Genomic DNA, 23431 nt, shown 5'->3' on the forward strand with positions numbered 1-23431 from the left:
AGCAATAATGAAGCAGAGTTTCCAAGATTAGTGTCTATACTTGCATACGATGCATAACAAACCACCAAAGCATAGTGGCATAAGTAACAAACCATTTGCAGATTGTGTGTTCAGGAATTGCAAGCCATAGCAGGTTTGACTCACCTATATTCCATAATGTCTGAGGAACAATAGCTGGGAAGATCAGTTTTTTAGTCCATTTGGGATGCTATAAAAAATACCATAAACTGAAGAGTTTATCAACAATGGAATTTATTCCTCACTGTTCTGGAGGCTGGAAGCTGAGCTGGAGCTGCCAGCATGGAAGAGCCCTCTTCCAAGCTGCACATTGCTAACTTCTCCTGTATCCTCACATGGTGGAAACAGAGTGTGCTAGCTTCTTGGCCTCTTCTTATAAGGGCACTAATTCCATGTATAAGGACTGTACTCTCATGACCTAATTATTTCCCAAAGGCCCTACCTCCTAATACCGTCACCTTGGGAGTTAGGGTTTCAACATATAAATGTTGAAGGGGGCACAAATATTCAGTCTGTAACAATCTGGAGGTCTTTCTCTTTCACATGCTTGGGGCTGGATATCACCTGAAGGCTTCTTCATTTACTCATGCAGAATCTGGGTTGGGATGATTGAAGGGCTTGGCTTACCTGGGGTTGTCCATTGGTGTACCTGTATATGGCCTGCCCATATGGCTGGGGTTTCTGGCAGTAGGATGGTTGGGTTATGAGAGGGAGATTCCAAGAGCAGACATTTGAAGAAACCAGGTAGAAGCTGCGTGGGCTTTTATGACCTAGCTCAAAAGTCACATAGCATCATGTCTGTCAAATCTACTGGTCAAGAGCAACCATAAGTTTATCCATGGGACCTTTGCTAAACCTCCATAATAAAAGATTATATGGAATCCAAAGCAAGGAGCATTAAGCAGGACAAAGTCTATCAATTTATTTACAACAGAGTGCCATTGGCAACGAAGCTGTAACTGTTGGGGATCTTTATGTGTTAAAAAATTGTATCAAAATATATAATGCAAAGCATTTTCCCTCTCTAATTTTTCTAATCAAGTCTCAAAAAATATAGAAACTCTAATTTCCATACAAATTAAGGTTAACCTGATATATTTAATTAAACATTTACACGCTAGGAAAAATGCTAATTTTTTTCTGTGTCAACTGATAATTTCAAAACTAACATATGTTGGGCCACAAAGGAAATGCCAGTAAAATCTTCAAAGCACAAATTGTATAGGCCATTTTTTTCTGTCTCTTAATTTTTTTGTAATAAAACTAAAAATAAATTGAAAAAATAAATGTTTAACATTGAAAAGCAATAACACAGCAATTAAAATGTCTTAAATATCATATGTCAAAGAGGAAATCAAAAGTGCAATTAGAGGCTTTTTGCTAATTAGAGAAAATGACAACAGCACACAGCAAAATGTATGGGGCATAGCTAGTTTTGACTGAGAAAAAAATAAGTGTACACTTATTTTATATACTTCACTCCCAGGCACAGGTGTTCTGGAAGGTAAATTCCAATATTATTATAATTACATCTATCTATCTATCTATCTATCTATCTATCTATCATCTATCTGTGTAATCCAACTCTCATTTATCTATCCAACATTCATTCTGTGTGTATTACAGTTGTCATGGCAGGGAGTAATCTAAATACCTATCAATAGAATTCAATAAATAAACATCACTTTAATACATTTTGAGACTTCCATGCAATACAATTATATGCAGCCATTATGTACACGTGAAGAACTGCCTATGATATAGGAAGGTAGAAAAAATAAAGAAGACTACAAAGAAGGATGCAGAGCAAAATTTTGCTTGCATGGAAGAAATCTAGAAGGATGTAGCAGAAGGAATGTCAGTATCTATTACATCTTTCCTTTCCTTTTTCTGCCAGAGTTCTGATTTTTCTTTTTTTTGCCGGTAATTCACTATCCACCACATAACCACGTGCTTCACTAACAAGCACTGGAATCTCATTTCCCTTCCTAGGGATTTGTTTAATAGTTAACATGTGACTCAGTTCTGATAAATGACATGAGGGAGAGTCTCCTCGGAGATTTTGGAAAATGCTTTCTTGTTCTTAAAAGTACAATTTAATACTTCCGTGTTTTTCAATGTAATACTTTTGTGTTTACATGTTATATTTAGAAACTGCTGTAGCTACCTTGCAACTTCAAGGGAAGCTAACCCAATGTGATGGAGACTGCTAGCAGAAGAGGGAAAGTAGCTCCTTTGGATCACTGAATAAAGCAGCTTGGAAGATGTTGCCCTCTCTTGGAATTTATTCTATAAGACACTAACTTTTCCTTCTCTTCAGCCAGTTGAGCTGGTACTGCTCTTTTGCAGCTGGGGTCATTTTACTTATACATAGGATACACGTGAAAAATGTTACTGGGAACAAGATGTGTGCATCTGTATTTTTCTCTCATTTTTTCCCCAGATTGGCCTTTTTTTCCCCTCAAATGTTAATAATATTGGATTTGTTATTGTTTTTGCTTTTTAAAATTTTTCTATTTTTCCTGAGACTTCTGCATTTCTTCCTATCTCGGACCAATTTCTGAATCTATGTGCTGGAAGAACAATGAAAGAATTTTATTTTAGATCTACTATAGATGGGGATGACTTCAAGTACTATGTCCCTTGGCACAATTATATCTTACTTCAGTATAGGTCTTGAGTGGTCTTGTTCTCAGATTTATGGAGGATACACTATCTTGAGGGAAAAGAGACTTCTAGATGTATGTCTCATAAAATAAATAGTTGGAGTTGGAGTTTGGCAAATTTATGCAATTAAATGAGAAGAAATAAAAATGCAGATTTTACATGGAGGAGGCCCAGATAAGAAGAGTGTAATTTTATTCTTGGAGATATTTTTCTGGGTCTTTCTGAAGATGAAGGAGCAAAAATTTAAAGTATTGTTCCCTTATTTAAGGCAAGGAAAAATAGATGTTAAAAGACCTTAATAATCAATTATGAATAGTGACATTCATTGAAAATCATTGATATTTGAGGGTCTAACGTGTTTCTGGGCTGGTGGGAGCACCCCTGGTGAGGGTCATTAGTAAGACCACCATTTTGGGCTGTCTCTGTGGATTAGGGAATGGGGAGCATGTTTCTAGTTGTAGGTAATGATTTGCATGGAAATAATAAAGCATTACTTCTTTTACTCCATTTACAATGACCAGCATGTTCCATAAAGAGACTAACCTAAAAGATAGAGAATAAATCAGAATATATACTCCAGGAAGCCCATAACATATGGTATGAGAAAGAAGCCTTTTCTATTAAACACCTGAGAATTTTGAATTGTTTGCCACTGCAGCATAATCAATGTTATGATAAAGCTAGATTGACTAATACATCTTTCTCTATTGGTAGAGACAGAGGCAAACACATTTTAAAGGACAGTTTCTCCATGTACAGCCTCATGCAATAGCTATCAGGACTACATCAGATATTAATCAAGTGTGAATTTACTGGGAGCACCAAACACATAAGGAAAACCACCATGATCTATAAGCAGTAGAGACAAGCAATAGCAAAATGAAATTCTTAAGGACTGCAGATATTAAATTTGTTTACAGTTAAAATATAAAATATCTTGGTATGGGGTGTTTAATAAAATTAATAAACTTAGAGGAAAGCAAAAAAGCGTCAGAAAAATAGACTGACAAACAAAATGAACTTCTAAGTGTGAAAAACATTTTTATTGAGACAAAAATTACTTAATAGATGAGTTAAGCAGCAGATAAAGTGCAATCGAAGAAAGAAGTCTGATGCTAACTAGAGATAACTAGCCACAAGATAGATGTATATCATGATATAGATGTATATATAAGAACTACAGAAAAGTAGCAAAGAGACATGGATGATAGAATACGAAGCTCTTAAAAACATCTGATTGGCATCTCAAAAGATGAACTACAAAGATTTGGGAAGAGGCCTTATTTAGAGAATTAATGGCTTCACATGTTTCAAGATCGGTAAGAATTTAGCTCAAGCTGGATAACTAAAAAGAATTTATGACTAGACATATAGTAGTGAAACTGCAAGATAGGAGGGGGAGAGAGAGAGAGAGAGAAAGAGAGAAAGAAGTAAAAAGAGGAAGAGGAGAGAGATTCTAAAAGGAGCTGGATAGAAAGGAGAGAATGACTTACAGAAGAAAGACAGCTAGAATTACAGAATACTGCTTGGCAAAAATAAAACAAGGAAGGTGTTATTTAAACATTTATCAATTCAACAATTTTGAATTTGGTGTGTCTTTGAGCTAGTCATTGTTATAACTTCTAGAGATGTGGCAATGAGCAAAATCAAAAGGGTCCCTGCTCTCCTGAAATTCACTTTTTTTTTTTTTTTTTTGAGACAGAGTCTTGCTCTGTTGCCCAGGCTGGAGTGCAGTGGCATGATCTCGGCTCACTGCAACCTCTGCCTCCCAGATTCAAGCGATTCTCCTGCTCCAGCCTCCCGAGTAGCTGGGATTACAGGTGCCCGCCACCACGCCTGGCTAATTTTTATATATTTAGTAGAGACAGGGTTTTGCCATGTTGGCCAGGCTGGTCTCGAACTCCTGACTTCAGGTGATCTGCCCTCCTCGGCCTCCCAAAGTGCAAGGGTTACAGGCGTGAGCCACCACACCCAGCCCACGTTCTTAGAGGGGCAAATGGACTTAAGTGGGTAAATGACAAAAATTAAAAATAAAGATAATTTTATAGCATAAAAGTAATATGTAGAAATAAAGTATGAAGCTAGAATGTATTTGCATTGGCTATTTTATCTTATTTTATAGCTTTATTGAGGTATAACTGAAATTTAAATTGTATTATTTAAGGTGTATGATGTGATATTTTGATGTATGCATATGTTGTGAAATGATTACCATCATCAATCTAGTTAACATATCCATCACTTTACATAGTTATTGTGTGTCTGTGTGTGTGTGTGTGTGGGGGGGAGATAAGAATACTTAAGATCTACTCTCTTAGAAAATTGCAAGTGTGTAATGCATTATTATTAAACATAGTCAACATTGGTTATTTTAGATGGGGTCAACAAGGATAAACTTAATTGTGAAGTGACAATTGAGCTGAAATAGTCAAAATGAGAAGGACTACACAAATAATTGGAAGCAATCCTCTAGGCCCTGAAGTATGAATGAATCTCTCAGAGAAAAGGCCAAGCAGAGAGAAGGGGGAGAATGGCATGAGATGTGGTAGCAGTGGTGGCAAAGTGTGAAAGAAGACTGGACCTAATTTTAATGGCAATAAGAATTTGAAAGTTTTTAAGAGGGGAAATAATGGGCATGAAATTACATTTTCAAAAGGTCATTTTGTCTGCTCTGTGGAAAACTGAATGTCATCAATTATAGAAACAGTGCACTTTACTTTGGATTCTCCCTGCATTTTTTTTTATTTTCAATTTTTTTTTTTGCCTTAAAGCCAAGGTGGGAGTGTGTCTCTTAGGATTCTTCCAGTTTAAGTAAGAGAGCTAGGTAACGGAAACTTAAATTTAAAGCACACCCAATTTTGGCCCCAAACAAACAAAATTATTCAACATTATCTAGCTTCAGGCTTGGTTTGATCCAGGCATTTAAAAAAGTCATTAAAGTTGTGACCCTCCATCTTTCAGACAAGCTTTCTCTATGTGATAGGCATGATGGTTCCTGGCAGCCTGAGACTTCCATCCCAACAGCATTTTAACTTCAGGACAAGGAAAGCTTCTTCCTTGATAACACTGAAAAAATATTCCAGGTAGAGAGAACTCTCATTTGCCTTCTTTTGATGACACTTCTATTTCTTAACCATTCCTTGAGGTCTGGGGCATTTGGGCACTGTGATAAATGAAGTCAAGGTCACATTCCTACTGCTGGGCAGCTGGAAGAGTGAAGTTAGTCTCTCTTAAACCACAGGGTATGATTTCCCTATAGGAATGATGGTAAACGCTTACTATTAGGTTGGTGCAAATGTAATTGCAGTTTTTGCCATTACTGTTACGCCATTACATTTGCACCAACCTAACCGAAGAAGGTGCCAGGAAACAAATTGATATCAATACCAGACAAAGAAGAGGAAATCTGCCCATTTCTTTAATAAAATTAGCGCTCATGACTCCACACCGTTTGGTCTTCTTGGTAGGGACAGAATAGTGGTCAAGAGAAATCCTAATAGTTAAAATTAAAGTGGTTTTTATTTTTTAGCCTATATCACTTCATTAGGAATCACCAATTAGTCTCATAAAGCTGATGAGTCAAGTGGAGAACTTGATATTTTCTTCCAGCAGAGGTTTCCCACACCATCTTACAGTACCAGCAGCATGAATAAAAGAAAGCAGCTAAGAGGCCTCCCTAAATGCCAACATCCAAAGATGGGACTCCAGAGAGAGTTTTCTGTGGGGTACCAGATAAATTGACTATTTTTTTCTTCACTAGGTGAACTATTTTTCACACAATGGCCAAGTTGTTTTTTTTTTGGCTATTATCCTAACTACTCCCCAAGGGTCAAATGGGGGGAGTATCATAATCTACCATAGAGACTGAATATGACACTGACCATTGTATAGAAAAGTTATAACCTACAATGCACATTTGACTTTCGATATTATTTCCCTAGCATAATAAAGAGCCATTAACTAGAGAACAAAGAGTCATCAAATAGAGGAAAATATTTCAAAATTATTCACATTAAGGTCTCAGTAGCATACTGGGTAGGAATACATAGTTATGAGCATAAAAAGAAAAATTAGTACATGAATTTTAATTTCTGTTCTGCATCACTTCATAGTATGTTTGAGCTTTTAAAAACTTGTTGAGGCTGCATTATTTGTAATTGCTCTGAAATGAAACAATGTCAAAAGGAAGGCGAAATGGATTTTTAAAGAGACTAATACTGGCAATGTCAAAAGGCATAATTTTTAAAGCTTTACAGCAAATTGTTAGAGATTTAGGTATAATTGAATTAGATTATGGTTTAATTCAGAGCTAATCATTTTTTGTTCTAGCAAAGGAGACTATCTACTCAGTATCTTTTCTCAAAGAATTTTAAATGCATTCATCATTGTTTTATTTTTGCTTTAAAAATTTACTCAGAAAGCTACTTTACTTATTGCAAAGTAGCTTTCTGAGCCCATGTGTTTATTGCCTTGCTCCCCAACCTCCCATTAAAAAATACCTTCTTATTGCAAAATAAAAATGGAAAAATATTAGTACAAATGTGCATTGGAAAAAGTCTGTATCAAGAACAGGAATCCAAAAAGAGTCCTATCCATAAGCTGATGAAAGCATTTTTGCTATTTAGAGAAGCATTTTTGCTATTTAGAGCATTTTGGCTTTATGTAAGAAATGGCAATAACTAACATGGAAAGGAAAACACTTTCTATATGGGAAATCTCTGCCATACAACTGTCTTCATCAGTATTTGTATCTCATCTTTGATAAGACTAAAAACCATATCTTACACTTCCAAACATCTCTCTTTTTAAAATTAGATAAAATATCAATATTCTTATTTTCTCTTTGTCCCTAATATAAAAAAAGAACTCTTAAATCTGGGTGTGCACATGCACAGACTTCTTTTTTAAATGGAAAGGAAGTCCATACAATACATCAAAAGATGAAGTAACTCAAACAATGAGAAGTTTTGTGGGTAAACTTGCAAGCTGTCTTCCCACCACCAAAGCAAGCATGCTATATGACACAGTAAAAAACCAAACAAACAAAAAAACCAAAACAAACAAAGAAAAAACCCAAGAACATATTTTCAGAAAAATATTCAGAAAATATATGCAATATTTAAAAAGCAAAAGCAATAAACCTAGTTCACAGTATATTGACTGTGAGAAAATCAGATGAATGAATTAGAAAATCGGTGAGTTTTCCATGTCTTCTGGGGTAAAGGCGAAGAAAGGAATATGATAAATTTAAAATGAGAACTACTGATAATAGATTTAGTTAATTCACTATATATGCCTAATATGCATTCCATATGGAAAGAAGAGATCACCAATAATGAGAATAAGAAATAACAGGATATAATTTCTCACTTACTAGAAAATTAAAAAGAAATCTGATATTAAGTGTTCAAAATATAACTTACACAGTGCTAATGAGAATCCTAATTAGTTAGTAGAATCACTTGGAAATTCACAATTGATTTCCAATTCATGCATAATTGACATACATACATACAATTTGACTTTTTACATTTATCCCAAATATTCATACTCCACTACCAAACAATTACACTCTTATGTATATTGCTCCCTTGGTTTGGATGCTTTCAGAAGCAGACCTGGAGACTAAGATTTCAGTGCAAATAGTTTTTTTTGTGTGTGTATGAGGTAGTTCCGGGAAATGCCAGTGAGAGGCTGGGAGTGAGACAGAAAAGGAAGCCAATACAAGGGTGGATTAGCAACAATTTACCACTGTGGACAACTGGAGCTCAATCGATGGAGGAATTGTAGAAGACAGTATAGAACAAACCTTCAGGGTTATTCTAGTCAAGAGGTGAAAAAATCTGGGGTATTTATCTCCAATTCCCTGTCCATCTCTGGTTAAGGGCTATTTCTGGGAGCATTAATTCTTGTGCACTTTCAGCTTGCTCTGAGCATGTGTCCAGCCAGGGAAGTGTTCTCAGGCTGCCTGCAGCCAGCAGGTGTTCACAGAAGTCAGTCTTCAGAGTACAACAGGGAAGACAGACAGAATAAGGATAGTGTACAAACAATGTCTGCTATAGTAACTTAATGAAAGCATGTCATATGCAAGGAAGTCTATAAAAATATATACCATATGATATGATTTGTAATAGAAAAAAATGGAAACATCTGAATGTCCATCATTAGGAAGATGAAAAATGAAATGTGATATAGGCACAAGAAATAATCTAGATCTCTGTATATCAACATTGCTAAATCTTAACATCAACAAAGAATAAGCTGCCAGATGATACATACATCTATGATAGCCTTTATATAAATTTAATGACAAATTATATAAGTAAATCACACACATATATAATAGCATTTTTAAATTTCAAAAACACACCAAACAATGTAAACATACTTGTATATGTTCAAAAAAATTTTTAAAGGCCTAGAAGCATACATAGAAAATTTATGATGCTTTTTATCTCTTAGAAAGGCAATGGGATAAGAACAAATAACAAAGTGGATTTTATATTTATCTATAATATTTATTTTCATTAAAAAATAAACTTGAATAGAACATCAATATGCTAAAATGTCAATCTTGGATGGGCCCTTGAAAATCGTTCTCTGTAAATTTCTCTTAATTTTCTCAAAATAAAACGAAAATAAACATGAAAATGGAAGATGAAGAAAGAGCAACAAAATTTAAAATAAAGTATTCTTGGGCTGAAATATGCATGAAAAGTTTAGAGATAAAGTATTCTAGGCAAAAACTGGTGAGATATTTGAATTTTATTTATAAAAAGTCTTGCTTTATTTGGGAGTTTAATTAAAATGCTCTTATTTGCTTCCACATCTGTGCCTGCTTAGCATCTTTTATTAAGTCCTGATTCTCCCCAGGCCCTGCTTGGTGGGCCTCAGCCTCTGGCCCAGTTTGTTAGCAGCCATAGGTCCACAGTTAGGGCTGAACAACGTTGATCAGATTCTCTTCTTGAGATTTGAACGCAGAAACTGTTCATTTATCTATCTATTTATTTAGAGGAGTCGTGCTCTGTGGCCCTGGATACATTTGGGATTTGAATTCAGAAACTATTTATTTATTTATCTTCAACCTTTTTTCAATATAACTGTTTTATTAAACATATGAATGTACTTACTTTGTACAAAATGCAGTACAACTTCTTGCTTTCCTCTGCCCCTGGAGGCACCACCCTAGAACCTCATGTTCACAGAAACACATCATCATGACAAGCAGCAGTCACGACAAGCAGGTGAAGGGAAGTGCAATTCTGAAAGTAACGCCACATAACCAAAGTGGGAAATGAAAACAGGCCGAGGCCAGTGGGTTTCTCCTCTAGCGCTTGGCCCCCAGGGCCTAGTCCTGCTAATCTTCTCTCAGCAGGAAACATTTTAAGAAGAAAAAAATATTTAAGCATTATTTAAGTACTTTCATTATTTAAGTACCCAAGCATTATTTAAGTACCCTACTGGAAGCATCCCTCCAATTCCATCTATTTTGATGTTGTAACAGACTAATTTGTAACTTCTTCAAGGAATTCCACCTTGGATTTCACCCCTGTCAATTGCCCATCTCCCCCTGAGCTTCAATCAAAACAAAATAAAACAGAAGAGCAGTAAGTTTCAAAAGGATGTCAGTGGACACCTTATATAGATGAAACCTACTTCCTAGAAGCCACCTGGCCAAACATATGCACAGCTGGAGACAATAGAGTGTGAAACTAGGTCCAGCTGTAAAATAGCTCAGGTACCCAATTAGATCCCGTTATTCTGCATCTGTGGATTTAAAATGATAATCATCCACAGGAGAATAGATGTGCCCCTCATTGCTCAGAAAATCCACAGCTTGCTTGATTGAGGATACAGACATGTGGTTGAGCTGGTTCTTGAGATCCTGAAAGTTCAATTCTTTCGGTCTTGGGCAACGCTTAATCAAATTCAACACCTGGTTTTGGGCCACAGTAGGTCCTTTGCTGGCATGAAGTTATTCCCACCAAATTTCCCTGCTTCATTCATTCCTGGATTGCTGATAGGTGCTCTCCCTGCTGAGGGCTGCCTGTTAGCTTTGCTTAGTATCATGTGTACATTGATCACTTCCAGAATATGTATGGTGAACTCATTCATATCCTCCAGGGGCATGATTTTAAAGGGTACCAGGCTCTTTTTGTCCTGAAGAGGTCTCAAATCGCCTGCCACAATGACATATTTTTCTGGAGGAATGACAGTGTTTTCCCTGCTGGTGTCATCTGTGTCAACCCACTGGCGAACATCCACAGGTGCAGTTGTCATGTCATCTATTTTGTAAACAATATTTGTTGGAGCCTTCTCTGTATGTTGGATGATCCCCCACAATAGTGACCTGTGAAATCTCAACATTCCCAATTTTAAACACTTCATCAATCAAAGTGGCAGAAAGCAGCTTAGATATAGTACAGGGTACAATGTGCTGGGCTCGACACCTGAGAAGGTGTCAGCAATTCAAAGGCCCCTGGGGACTGCATGTAGCTGCTGGATCCCCAGTACAAGGAGCTGCCATAGCTTTCAAATCCACTTTTCCACATTTTGATCTGATTTTCTGGGAAAGAGGCAGAGAAGGTTCGGGTTTGGTGGAATGGCCAAACATCTCAGAATCTGGCTGCTGCTGCACTGCTCTAGTTATTTTCTTTGGCACCACAAACTCATTTCTGTGAATCTTTTTCAACCTTTTTTTTTTTTTTTTTGGAGACGGAGTCTCGCTCTGTCGCCCAGGCTGGGGTGCAGTGGCGCGATCTCCATTCACTGCAACCTCCACCTCCCAGGTTCATGCCATTCTCCTGCCTCAGCCTCCCGAGTAGCTGGGACTACAGGCGAGTGCCACCATGCCCAGCTAATTTTTTTGTATTTTTAGGAGAGACGGGGTTTCACCGTGTTAGCCAGGATGTTCTTGATCTCCTGACCTCGTGATCCGCCTGCCTCAGCCTCCCAAAGTGCTGGGATTACAGGCATGAGCCACCGCACCTGGCTGAATCTTCTTCAACTTTTATTTTAAGTTCCAGGTACATGTGTAGGATGTGCAGGTTTACTATCTGGGTAAACATGTGCCATGGCAGTTTGCTACACGGATCAACCCATCACCCAGGTATTAAGCCCAGCATCCATTAGCTATTCTTTCTGATGCTCTCTCTCCTCCCCCTCTCCCCCAACAGGCCCCAGCATGTATTGTTCCCTCCCACATGAGTTCATGTGTTCTCACTGTTCAGCTCCCACTTATAAGTGAGAACATGTGGTGTTTGGTTTTCTGTTTCTGCATTAATCTGCTGAGTATAATGGCTTCCAGCTCCATCTGTGTCCCTACAAAGGACATGGTCTTGTTCCTTTTTATGGCTGCATAGTATTCCATGGTGCATATGTACCACATTTTCTTTATCCAATCATCAATATCATTGATGGACATTTGGCTCAAGCGATCCTCCCTCCTCAGTCTCCTGAGTAGCTGGAACACAGGCATGAGGCACCGTGCCCAGGTAACTTTTGTATTTTTTGTAGAGACAAGACATTTGGATTGATTCCATGTCTTTGCTATTGTGAATAATACTGCAATGAACATACATATGCATGTATCTTTATAATGGAATGATTTATATTCCTTTGGTTATATGCCACACATAACTACTAACCTTAAATGTAAATGGGCTAAATGCCCCAATTAAAAGACACAGAATGGCAAGCTGGATAAAGAACCAAGACCCATCGGCATGCTATCTTTAAGAGACCCATCTCACATGCAAAGACACACATAGGCTCAAAATAAAGGGATGGAGGAAAATTTACCAAGAAATGGAAAACAGAAAAAAGCAGGGGTCACAATCCTAGTTTCTGACAAAACAGACTTTAAACCAACAAAGATCAAAAAAGCAAAGAAGAGCATTACATAATGGTAAAGAGTTCAATTCAACAAGAAGAGCTATCATAAATACATATGCACCTAATACAAGGGCACCCAAATTCATAAAGCAAGTTCTTAGAGACCTTCAAAGAGACTTAGACTCCCACACAATAATATTAGGAGACTTTAACATCCCACTGACAGTATTAGACAGATCATCAAGACAGAGAATTAACAAAGATATTCAGGGTCTGAACTTAGCTTTGGGTCAAGCGAACCTGGTAGATATCTACAGAACTCTTCACCCAACAACAACAAAATATACAGTCTTCTCATTGCCACATGGCACTTACTCTAAAATTGATCACACAACCAGAAGTAAAACACTCCTAGTAAAAGCAAAAGAACCGAAATCATAACAAACAATCTCTCAGACCACAGTGCAATCAAATTAGAACTCAAGACTAAGAAACTCACTCAAAACCACACAACTACATGGAAATGGAATGACCTGCCCCGGAATAAATAATAAAATTATTTATAATTATTATCCTGAGTAAATAATGAAATTAAGGCAGAAATTAAGAAGTTCTTTGAAATTAATGAAAACAAAGAGACAATGTACCAGAATCCCTGGGATGCAGCTAAAGCACTGTTAGGCATTTGGCTCAAGCGATCCTCACATCACATCCTCACATCACAACTAAAAGAACTAGAGAACCAAGAGCAAACAAACCCCAAAGCTAGCAGAAGACAAGAAACAACCAAGATCAGAGCAGAACTGAAGGAGATAGAGACATGAAAAAACTCTTCAAAAAATCAACAAATCCAAGAGCTGCTTTTTTAAATCAATAAAATAGATAGACTGCTAGCTAGATTAATAAAGAAGAAAAGTGAGAAGAACCAAATAGACGCAATCAGAAATGATAATGATGTGGGAGGGGGGCAGGAAAGTGCTGGGTAGAGAAAGGCATGTCCCTGACTAGAGCTTCACCTTCGGGCCTGTGCCCACAAACCTAGGTGAGGACAGCCACTCCTGCCAAATGTTGAATTTTCCAAGACCACCCTGGCCCACCACACCCCCATCCGGGGCCTATAAAAAACCCAGAACCTAGCAGGCAGGGCAGACACACAAGAGGCTGGACATCGAGAGGAGCAGATTGGTGGAAGAAGATACAAGTGGCTGGACGTTGAGAGGACATGGGGAGCACAACGACAGACACTGGCACCCCAGCAGGCCATCGACTGGTGGAACGACGTGGAGTTTGGCCAGGGAGGTTGAAGGAGAGCCTTGGGTCACTCAGTGGCCTGACTCCAGGGGAAAACCATCTCCCTTCTGGCTCCCCCATCTGCTGAAAGCTACTTCCACTCAGTAAAACTTTGCACTCATTCTCCAAGTCCAGGTGTTAGCCAATTCTTCCCGTACACCAAGACAAGAACCCAGAATACAGAAAGCCCTCTGTCCTTTCGACAAGGTAGAGGGTCTAATTAAGCTGGTTAACACAAGCCGCCTATGGATGGCAAACTGAAAGAGCACATGGTAGCACACGCCCACTGGGGCTTCAGGAGCTGTAAACATCCACTCCTAGACACTACCGTGGGGTCTCAGCCCCACAAGCTGCCCATCTGTATGCTTCCCTAGAGGTCTGAGCAGTGGGGCACCGAAGAAGCGAGCCACTCCCCCTGCTGCACACCCTGTGAGGGGGACATGGGAACCTTTCCCGTTTCAATAAGGGGGATATCACCACTGACCCCAAAGAAATACAAACAACTATCAGAGAATAGTATAAACACCTCTATGCACATAAACTAGCCAATCTATAATAAATGGATAAATTCCTGGACACATACACCCTCCCAAGACTGAACCAGGAAAAAATTGAATCCCTGAATAGATCAATAACAAGTTCTGAAACTGAGGCAGTAATAAATAAAAAAAAAAAGCTAGGACCAGATGGAATTATAGCTGAATTCTACCAGAGGTACACAGAAGAGCTGGTACCATTTTTATTGAAACTATTCCGAACAATTGACAAAGGACTCCTCCGTAACTCATTTTATGAGGCCAGCATCATCCTAATACTAAAACCTGGCAGAGATACAACAAAAAAAGAACACTTCAGGCCAACATACTCGATGAACATCAATGCAAAAATCCTCAATAAAATACCGGCCAACCAAATCCAGCAGCACATCAAAAAGCTTATCCACCGTGATCAAGTTGGCTTCATCCCTGGGATGCAAGGTTGGTTCAACATATGCAAATCAATAAATATAATTCATCACATAAAGATAACTAAAGAATCATGGTTATCTCAATAGATGCAGAAAAGGCCTTCGATAAAATTGAACATCCCTCCATGTTAAAAACTCTCAATAAACTAGATATTGAAGGAACGTACCTAAAATAATAAGAGCCATATATGAAAAACCCACAGCCAATATCATAATGAATGGGCAAAAGCTGGAAGCATTCACCCTGAAAAATGGCACAAGACAAGGATGCCCTCTCTCACCACTCCTATTCAACATAATATTGGAAGTTCTGGCCAGGGCAGTCAGGCAGGAGAAAGAATTAAAGGGTATTCAAATAGGAAGAGAGGAAGTCACGTCATCTTTGTTTGCAGATGACATAATCCTATATCTAGAAAACCCCATTGTCTCAGCCCAAAAGCTTTTTAAGCTGACAACTTCAGCAAAATCTCAGGATGTTTATTTATTTATTTATTTATTTATTTATTTATTTAGTGACAGAGTTTTGCTCTGTTGCCCAGGCTGAACTGCAGTGGCGAATGAGGCAACCTCTGCCTCCCAGGCTTAAATGATCCTCCCACCTCAGCCTCCCGAGTAGCTGGAACCACAGGTGTACACCACCACACCCAGGTAATTTTTGTACTTTTAGTAGAGACGGGGTTTCGCCTGTTGACCAGGCTCCTCTTGAACTCCTGGGCTCAAGTAATCCACTCACCTTGGCCTCCCACAGTGCTGGGATTACAGGCATGAGTCATTGTGCCTGGCCCAGAAACTATTTAGACATTGTCTCCACTCTGAAGCTCATTCTGAGAAGAGCACAATCTTCAAAGAGAGAGAGGGGGAGACTTGGTTTCTGAACATATATGTTTTATGGTTTCAGTCTCTTGTTAGGTGCAACTCCTTGCCATTTGTCTGCATTTGTTGCTGCTGCATATTTATAGTGGTAACTTATTTTCTCTAGGCTGTTATTTAAATAATTAATGTGAATTTTTGTACCTTACCACCAAAAGGTCTTTGACTAAGACATCACTGTTTCAATTTAATTTTTGTCCCTTGCCCCTCCTTCCCTCCCTCCCATCTTCTTCCTTCTTTCTCTCCCTCCCTCCCTCCCTTCCTTCCTTCCTTCCATCCCTCTTTTTTTTTTCTTCCTAGCAATCAAGGTATCTTTCCTTCTTTCTTTTTTCTGAGAGAGTATTTGTCTCTGCATGTTTGCTTAAAGTAAACATAATATCTAAATATCATTATTTTGGAATTTTTCTTGGTGATAAAATGTTTTCCTCTTTTAAATGTTTGCTATCATCTATTAAAGTTTATTGCAATTATTTCTAACTTTGATCCATTTTTGCATCCTTGAAATGGATTCTATTTAGTAATATATTTTTAAAATTTTGCCTCTATGTTTATAAGGTGTATATTTGTAGTTTTCTTTTTTCATGCTATCTTTACCAGTCATATGTTAACCTTGTAATATTCTTTGTAAAGTTTCTTATTTTAATATGGCCTTCCACCAATTATAAACAGCATTAAAAGTGTTAAATAACTCATCCAGAAAACAGAATGGACCTATCCCTTTTAAGTGAGTGCTTTATTTTTTAATATCACTCACTTTATTTGATAGTTATTGTTTAATTGCCATTTTACAATACTGCATCAGCTGGAGAAATAACTAGATATCTAGAAAAGCATACACTTCATGTATTTAGTAAGGAAAAACTACAGACAATTGTATTTTCACCTCTGGACATATTCTGGGACAGTGGTTGGTAGCCAGGAAGGACTCTAGCTTCATCTATAATGTTTTAGGAGTTTAACTTCATCTATAATATTTTAAAGATTTTACATAAATTGCATCCATACAATTTTGGTATAATTAAAAATTATTTATTTTTAAATTGGAACTGATTAAAGGATTAAATTAAATATAATGAATATATGTTTCCCATATAATATTATCTGTTTGAAAAATAAAAGAAGGATCTAAATCATAAAATAGAAAATAGAAATAGAAATAAAATTAACATAATAATGATAGATGAAGAAATCAACAAAAAATTGTATTTTGGGTTATTAAAAATATTCAACTGAATATTTATGCTTTTACTAGAAAGAGTCACACAATATTACTCAAAAGCCAGTATTCCACAAGTTAATCTACAATTTTACAATAATTTCAATAAAAATAATGCTTTTTGGGAGATAATAAAACCACTCTGAAGTTTTTCTTCCACCAACCTTGCAGCTTTTTAAGGGCACTACCAAGAACCACCATTGGGGAAATGGTTCTTATTCATTGTTTCTGTTGGAATGTGGTCTTACTTTCTGGATTTTAGGAATTCAGGTTACTCAATATAAAACTTTGAGAAATCAGTGTGACTTAGTCCTTCACCTTCTAATATAAAGTGAATATTTCTTTACAAAAGAATTCATGTCCTTACTGTTAAAGACGTAATTTTATTTTCAAAACATCCATAATATGGCTTTCAGAAGCAGTTCATTTTTCCAAGATTCCTCACATTACACTAGATAAATAATAGGCCCTCAGTTAATACTCTTGGGTTGATTGAATTAATCTAGTTTGCAGAGTGAGGTGTACCTACCAACTGTCGTCTGCTCCCAAGTGCACTCTGAGAAGTAAAATGCTCTGGGAAATGGAACAAGAATTGAGTGGATGCTGACTCTGTGTGCCCACCTCCTCAATTGATTGATAATGGCTGACCTTGGGCAAGTCACTTCTTTCAATGCCTCAGTTCCCCATCTGTCAAATGGGGATAATAATACTGACCTACCTCACAGGGGTGTTGTTGTGAGGCACTGTAAATCAAGTTAATAGAATATTTTAGGGTCCTCTATGGAGGATGCCTTGAGCTGGAGTTTAAGCCTGACACACAGGCTTTGGTCCTCACTGAGCTGTCTCCAAGACTGGAACTACTTAGTGACTCGGCAAATTCTCTGCCCCCCACCCCTCATCAAAGCTGCTAGTTCAGATGTTGACAGTGTTTTCATGAATATTGGCATCTTACTAGTCCAGACTTACTTAGGATGTTGTTGGGGAAGGCATTTAAGATTTTCTATGTCTTGCATTCACAGAGGGAGGCCATTTCAGATTCAAGAACATTGGATTAGGGAATCGTGAGGCAGGGATGCTACTGCTTATTTCTCTCTGCAGGTTGGGGATTAAAGTTCCATTCTCCATGGGTTTGAAGCAGACTCAGACTGTCTCAGGATCAAAGCAACCTTCAATGGTTTTGATTTATGTCATTTCTTACCACTCCCCAAACTGATCCCAGGACAGCTGGGTGACTGTACATACCCCTTTGTGGTATCTGTACCCTCTCCTTCCTCATAGGGACCAGCTGATTGAATAAATGTGACCACCTTGTTTCCACCCCCCTCAAAAAGCTACCTTGGAATTATTTTTCCTAGAAGTGTGTATAACACTCAGAATTGGGCATTGATCCTTAAAGCTTCATCCGATTCCCTGTATTCAGTATCTGTCATTTCTTTCTCAGTGTCTGCAGTCTGAACCTAACCTTGACCTTTTTTCCCTCTGGTTTGAGAAAACTTTGGGCACTATTTCTACTTGCCCAGGTGTGGGCTCAAGAGCCTTACTCTTTCCATCTCAGTTTAGGGGCACAGCCAGCTTCTCTTCCCAATACAGCTCTTTCTCCTTTCTCTCTCCTTGGCCCTAGAATTGTAATCCATGAAAAAGCACAAGGTCCTGGCTCCTTGCAGTCACATTCTGGTTCTCTGTGTTTTGTGGACTCTGTTCTCACTGTTCACCCAGCACTGGCAGTACCAGACGGTTCTGAGGAGTCCTGGGGAATGGAGAGACCACAGTCTGACGTCCTGCCAAGTAGCCAGTAGTTGACTTGCCCATGGTCCACTGGCTTTCCCACCACTTCCTACAGAATGGGATCCAAGAGACTCAAGAGCTGGGTTTCTTTCAGCACTCTGTACCATCCCGAGTAGCAGACAAATCACTTTGTAGCCAGATTTCTGAATGGAAATGAGAAATTGAATTCTCTATGGACTTTCAGGTTTATGGGGGAGTTTTGGTTGTGTTTCTTGGTTTTATTTCAGCCAAACGTGTCTGCCTTTGATTTTTAAATAAAAGCATAAGTGGTCTATATATATGTTCACCTTTTAAATGTAAATGTTTAAAAAGTAAGCATTTATGTGTTTCCCTAACTGATATCTGATGCAGACCTCATTCTCTCCCCCTCTTCTACCCTCCTATTTTCCCTCTTTTCATACTCTTGTATTGGTTCTAATAAATGGTTGCTTTTCAAAAAAAAAATAAAGAAAATTATAAAATAGAATGAAAGTACACTAAGACTGACACATATTACAGAGCATTTAAAAAGTACAGTTATTCAAATAGTTATGAGAGTGATTCCAAAAATCATATCTTAGTGGATTTATCAAGAACATCTGGACTTATATTCTAGTTTATATAAGTAATATACAGAAGAGTGTTTCTTCTGTATATTTTTCTTGTGTATATCTATATCTTTCTTATGTATATTTTATATATTTGTCATTTATATTCCTTATATTAACTAGCATCTCATTTAATCTGTTTTGAACATATATTTAAAACAGAATGGAAGAATTACTTAGTAAATATTTAAGAAATTATGTTAAGATGACAGCCAGTTTATATTTTAAAAATACCAAAGTTACATTCTATCTCATAATTTACACCGAATAATTCCATGTGTGTGTAAGTGCAGATGTGTTTCTGTGTGCATATGTACATATTAAAGATTTAAATTAAAAAAGATATGCCAGAAAAATGATAGTTTATTTCATTTGAGGATAGTAAAGTCTCATACCAAAGACCAAAACTACAAAAGAAAAAAACACACTGAAATACATAAACATTAAAACATGTCTTGGCTAATGCATACATAGAAGGAAAACGAGAAGCTGGGAGAAGGCATTTTTAGCATAACAAACACAGTTTTAAAATCCTAATCCCAATAAAAAATGAGATTTTATGTCCTTAAGCAAAATATACTTTGAAATGTAAAATTTGTACAAAAATGAAATACTACCTAGAGTTGAAACAAACTAACAAAAAAGTTTATTCTCATTAGTTATTGAAGAAATGCAAATTAAAGCAGCAAGAGGGTAACTTGTTATTTATTACCTAGCAAAGTTGGAAAAGAAGTCATAGCAGGCTGCCAGTTCCGCGGCTACACAGGAGTTTAGCTAAAGGAGACTGTTAACAATTTGGATGTGTGTCCCTGTCCAAGTCTCATGTTGAAATGTAATCCCCAATGTTGGCGGTGGGGCCTGGTGCCAGGCGTTTGGGTCATCGGGGCAGATCCCTCCTGAGTGGCTTGAGCCATCCTCTTGGTGATGAGATCTCACCCTGAGTTCACAGACGATCTTGTCCATACACTTTTAAAGGACGAGATCTCCTGTGAACTCAGAGCGAGATCTCACTTAAAGCCTCTCTCTCTTGCTCCTGCCTTCACCATGTGATGTCCTTCCTCACCCTTCACCTTCTGCCACGATTGGAAGCTTCCTGAGGCCTCCTCAGAAGCAGATACCACGATGCTTCCTGTATAGCCTGCCGAATCACAAGGCAATTAAACTTACTTTCTTATAAATTACCCAGTCTCAGGTAATTCTTTACAGCAGTACAGGAATGGCCTAATACAGAGCCCTTCAGTCAGCCCTTTACAATGAGATTATTTCTCCAACCCATCTGAACTTTGGCAGGAAGAGAAGAGCCTCCAGGGATCCCCTGACCTGCCAGATTTACATTAATAGTTAATACTGAATTGTATGCCTATTGCTTCATGAGGCAATGTAGGCCAAGGCTGCCCAGTAGAACTTGCTTCATTGATGGAGAATATGTTGCCCACTAGGGTAACCACTAGCCACATGTGGCTACTGAGCATGTGAGAGATGGATAGTGTGCTGAGGAACTGAATTTCTAATTTTATTTAATATTAATTTGTAATTAAACCCCACATGCGGCAAATGCTTACCATATTGGACAATGCAGCTCTAGGAAAATCCCATCGTGCCTCTCATACTTACTTATTTCAGTCAGTACCAGATGTGTAAGTCTCTCAAGCTGCCCATCCACTACTTTTTTGCACATAGCTAAGAGAATGACTGCCCTTATTCCCCTCAAAGGCAAACTTCCCATGTGACCAGTGATGTCTTCGCTCTTGCTAACTCAAGGACTTGCCTCTCATGTTTTCTTTTCTTTCACCTACTTTGCATTCTCTTTTGGATGATTTGAATAAACACTTGCTAAGGTGTCATCCATCTTTAGGAAAAACTTGCCACTGCCTATTTTCCATCCCTGAGCTCATGTCTGATTTTGTTGCTGTTGTTTTTATTTTTGCTCTTATCCAAGGCGAAATTTGATGACAGAGTTATGTATAATAGCTCTGTCTACTTCCTGCACCTAATTCTTTATTTCCCTTCATTCCAGTAAAACTGTTGTTGACAAAATGTTGTATCCCCCGTATTACTAAACATATGGTTATTTCTTGTTCTTTTGATAGTGTGATATGAAATTTTAGAATGTGTTAAATAAAGATTATTAGACAGAAGACTTTTGTTGAATGGGATGATGTAATAACATACAAGAAATAAAACCTATATTATTATTTCAAAAGATGCCAAGTAGTTCATATAATGGGAAAGATGAGTGAAATGTTTGCAGAGTGGCAAGATAAAAGCAAATTAAAATTTGCATGTTTATTGATGCCAGTAAATAAGTAGAAAAATAAAATATGGATAATCATTAATGTTATTTCTACATATATATAAAAAGAAAATTTAACATTAAATGGGATTGATAGGAATGCAAATATATTCGAACACAGTAGAATATGCAAATTACTGTGATTGGAAAAGTGGGAAACGAATAAATTGAAATGGAACAATTTTGCAATGTAAGAGATGGGCATAAACATATTTGTACAACAAAGTATATTAAATAATAAACATTAAGTAAGAAGAGTAGAAATCCAAGTGTATAAATTATCACAATACATGGGAAGAAGCTGAATTTAATCATCTCAAATGAGTTCAGATTGGATTAAATAATACTATGTGCTCCTTAGGAAAACTAGAAAAGTGTTAATATAATTGTTAGGTTATAAATGTTCAAAACTAGTATAAACAAAAATAAAATTACTGCATTAACATACATGTAAAGCAAGTAGGATGCAAGAGCAAACATTTAAAATGGGGCAATAAAATATTCCTAAAATTAAAATATAAATTTTTGCTGTATGCAAGTTGTTCAAAATACAGAAAATGGGCAGCAGTACCTATCTACTTTCACAGGTTGTTATAACCCTCTTATAAAAGCGGAGACAGAGATAATACAAGAAGGAATCATTATTGGCCAGTTTCTCTTAAAAACATAGGTTAAAAAATTATAAATAAGATATTCACAAAAACAATCAAGTAGTGTATTAAATTAATAATTTAGCTAAATAAGTTTAAGAATGTAATGATGATTCGACTTTAGAAAATCTGTAATATTTCCTATATCTGCAATGACAAAGAGAATAATATAATTTCAAGCACTTAGATGAAAGATGATAAATTCAAATGAGTATTTAAGAAGTATCACTGCCTGTTTTTTGATAGGAAACTCTAGAACGCTTGGAATAAAACAGAACTTTGTTACCCTGATAATAGATAACCAATGAAAAATTATAGCAATCGTCAAACTAGCAAAAATTAGATATATTCCATTAAATTCAACAATGCTCACCATTGTTACTACTTTTGTTATTGTCCTAGTTAAAGTGATACAATAAGACAAATGAATAGGAGTTATAAAATTCGAAAATAAAGAGGAAAAATATGTATTTTTGGCCTAATATATCTCTCTTCCTTTTTTTTTCTTAGAATATGATTGTCTATAAATTCCAAAAAAGTTAAAGGGAAACTATTAGAAACAATAGAAGTTCCGTCAGATGGTCACATAAAAGATTAACATACAAAATCAACATTATATTTTCTATACGACATAAATAATTATAGTTTTTTCTATAGAAAAGGATCACATTGAAGACCTATTGATACAAACATTGAAGAAAATATGAATAATTTCATAATGTATTCATAAATGAGAGGTCTGAGTCTCAATATTTATAAAGTTGAATCTTAAACTTACCAATAATCAAAATAAATCAACTAATAAACATGTGGGAGTTTTTTTTTAAGAAACTTGATAGACTGATTTTAGAATTCACAAAAATAGACTAAATGCAAGACTAGTCAAAACAATTCTGCCAAGAAACAACGAAAGGCGTCTTACACTACCAGTAATTAATACATGTTTACTGCTTCCATTTTGAGATAATGGAATAACTTGAATTTGGAAAAGACTCACAGAAAAAAAATGCAAAATGAAACAAATAAGTTGTAAAAAAGAATCTGTTTGATGATTAGTGAGTCCCTGAGGCAACCAGGATTTGAGGATTCAAGATTCCTAAGAGAAGGGAACTACAGAAAGATGAGATAGCAGTCTTTAAGCATCTTTCCTTAGAAAAGTTTGACAGTTTTTGCTTTGATACAAGAGGCTGCAAATCAAGCAGATGGCTTGGACCAGGAGACAAAGATATCTGGAAGTCCTCCATGGCTAGAGAT

The 23431-nt window shown here is 36.9% G+C and overlaps 1 pseudogene; it reads right to left on the reverse strand.

The window, feature by feature from the left end:
* Window positions 1-10397: 10397 nt before the first annotated feature.
* LOC466130 (replication protein A 32 kDa subunit-like) lies at window positions 10398-11237 on the reverse strand (annotated as a pseudogene).
* Window positions 11238-23431: the final 12194 nt, after the last annotated feature.

The sequence above is a fragment of the Pan troglodytes genome, chromosome 8 (assembly GCF_028858775.2).
Source record: "Pan troglodytes isolate AG18354 chromosome 8, NHGRI_mPanTro3-v2.0_pri, whole genome shotgun sequence".
Taxonomy (NCBI): domain Eukaryota; kingdom Metazoa; phylum Chordata; class Mammalia; order Primates; family Hominidae; genus Pan; species Pan troglodytes.